Raw genomic sequence first — 3,071 nt, 5'->3', positions numbered from 1 at the left:
TTCTTTCACTGGCTTCTCCAAATTCTCTGCAGAAAACTAAACCAGCTCCAAAACGCCTTTTCTTCAGTAGTCATACACAGTGCATGTACATAGAGGCCATTGTTGTTGAATGGATTGTTTACTGTTTTCTTGTGTTTCCTGGTTCTTGGACAATGGGCTCTTTGCACCTACGGCATTGACGTCACATCTCCAGGAGCTAATGCGGCTCACTTGTTTCCGCTTTGAGTTACCATGACTGGTAGCTAAGTCATATTTCAGATGCAAAAAACGCAATACTATGAATATTGTTGTCTTCCTAATATAATGGGCTTTTAAGTTTTCATTAATTTCCAAGCAATCCTGAATTAAGAAGATGGTGGCTTGTAAATATTTGCCACTACCAGTTAAAGCTAACGCTGCACAACACAAAGTTTGCAGCCTTCACTTCACTCCGTATCAGCCTAAAAATACCGGGGATACGGATGGTAAATAAAGGAGCCTCCCTGAGTTATTTCCATGGAATCACTTCTGTATTCAGCCTGAAAGAGTTTATGGGAACGAGTGAGCAGACCAGAGCCAGACAGCCGAGCAACTGATCCACCTGTACACACTGCTGTAAACACCGTCCTATCTGAGCTCTAAACAAGAAACATGCAAAAGTAATAAAACGAAATAACACGGAGACCTTAAAAGACACGGTCATATTTTCTAAAAGCAGCAACTTTTAACCTGAACGGTCAGCGGAACCAGATATCTGACACCAGAGCTGCGCTACTGTTAAGCTATGAGGCTTGTTGAGCTCCGTTGTGCTTCGGAAGCCCGAACCGTAATCTTCCCCGTTAGTCTCTGACACTAACGACAATAAACACACATAATATACTTGAAAATTAGGTAAAAAAAATTGTCTGTTAGAATGTTTAGATACTTAAATAGCACATTTTTACAAGAACAATGTCCGAGAATATTGCCTACTAGCATAAGCTAAGGTTAATGTTAGCCACAAAGTTTAAGTAAAACTCACCTTCGTATCACTGAATGTATAACGAGGCAAACATCTAAAACCTTTATCCAGCTTACTTGTTGGGGCTTCGGATCGATGTACAAACCTTGGCCAAGCCCTAGTGTAAAATGATATTTTTATTGGATCGGAAACAATCAAGCCGTTTTTCCCCGAATGCGGAAGCTGAGGTGCAAAGAGCCCATTCATTTGATTATTTATTTGGCTTCTCTTTGAGAAACTGGACAACAGGCACCTGGTTGTAACCAGATTAATATGAGATTATGTTCTTCCCACTTCTGGATTATGATTCCAACGATGTGATTCAAAAGTTTAGAAATGCTCTGAAAAATCCCTGTTATGTTTTGTAACAGCACAACTTTTTTGTGTGTTTCTCTTAATTTTAACCAGCGTTATCACTTAGAAATGTTCCATTCTCAATTCAAACTCAGTATTTAGCATATCAAGTCACAAACATAATTTTCTCGGGATTTCTGGCTTAAGCTATGGTATTATTTCAGCTTTTCCAATGTTAATCAGCTGCTCCCTGTTGTAAATCACCCTGTTGCTATGGTTACGCATCATAACAAAAATAGTGAAAAGATGAAAAATGTTGCCCAAAATCAGTCCAACTGCACAGTATCCAAACAAGAAGGAACAGTTGTCCAGAAAAGCAATTTTTCTCTGAAAAGGCAAGAATGAAAGTTTGAAATAGAGAAAAAATCTCAATGTTGGTTGCTGTGGTTTCTGAACGTAACCCTGGTGAAGGTTTGAAAAAATTCTGTTGAAATAAGTTGTTCAGAAGTCATCCTGTTTCACAATTGTTTAAATTCAGAGGATACTATGAAGTCATCTGAAGCTAAAGATGAAAGACACAAGTTGTTTTGTCTGATTGTTTTACATAACTTATGGTAAACCCCGCAGAGAAACAGGTGAATTCTTGGTGACCTATTCACTTTACAAGACAAATGGAGCCAATTAATATGCGGCTATACAGTGAAATTCATTCAAAGTATAGAGAGGTAGATACAACATTTTGAAACAAAACCCTTCCAAATCACCGTTTCTGGCAGTGATGAGTAAATAAGTCTTCGTGTCGAGTTCCTTTACTACAGGAATCCATTGACCACATAATGAGATCAAGTTGATCTGGATTTAAATGGCTGCAAAAGTCAATGGTGTGATGAACCTGTTTTATTCTTGGCATGAGTTTGTTTTGTTTCAGATGATCAAAAACAAAAAAGAAGCATCAACTGATGCTTCTATCTCACGTTCAGTAACGGGTGTGTTCAGGTATTTTTCATTCTTGGTGTTTACTTGTTGGTTTCCATTGTTGATCTGGATGTTTGAAACAAGGTGTTGTCCATATATGAAACTCCATGTGTTTGTATGGCAAGCATCTTAAGAGGCATGAGAGCAATTGAAATAAAAGATGTAAACAAATGTTCTCAAAGTTGCATAAATGATAGATGTTTGTACATTTACTGGCAAGTAAATAAAGCTAGTAAACTGAGTACTGAACACATCAATGTTCTTAATTTAATGTTCTTGTTATATTTATCCTGCTGACTTGGCAGGATCTTCGCCTTCAAAATCACAGGCAACCACTCTGTGCTAACATAAGTTTCATTTAAGCAGTTACTTTTTTGGAATTCAAATATAGCATATATTAAGAAGAAAGACAATACAAAAATAACTACTCAGACATTAAAGGTAACATTTGTCTACAGTGAGAAGCTGGTGGTCAGTATTGCTTACCTTCAGAATCACAAGCAACCACTGACCGCCATACTGCCAGTGCACAGTAAAAGAAGCCAAAGTATGGCGTTCATTAAAGGACACACTACCCCAAGTTCCAGAACCAAACAAATCTAACATCTTGGTGGCCTCAGCTGACATAATTAAGCCACTAAATAACATGACTAAGAAAACAAATAATTACAGTTCTACGGAGACCCTAAGGTACGGAGCCCTAAATCAATTTGGAGGCTGTGTTTTTGTATGCCTTCCTCTTTTACATCAGAACATAACCCTGCCCTGAAGGAGGATACACTCTAGCTATATAAATTGCTGCTGTGATAGAAGCAGGTTGGCA

The sequence above is a fragment of the Poecilia formosa genome, unplaced genomic scaffold (assembly GCF_000485575.1).
Source record: "Poecilia formosa unplaced genomic scaffold, Poecilia_formosa-5.1.2 Scaffold1020, whole genome shotgun sequence".
Lineage (NCBI taxonomy): Eukaryota > Metazoa > Chordata > Actinopteri > Cyprinodontiformes > Poeciliidae > Poecilia > Poecilia formosa.
Note: the sequence above shows the minus strand (reverse complement) of the source record.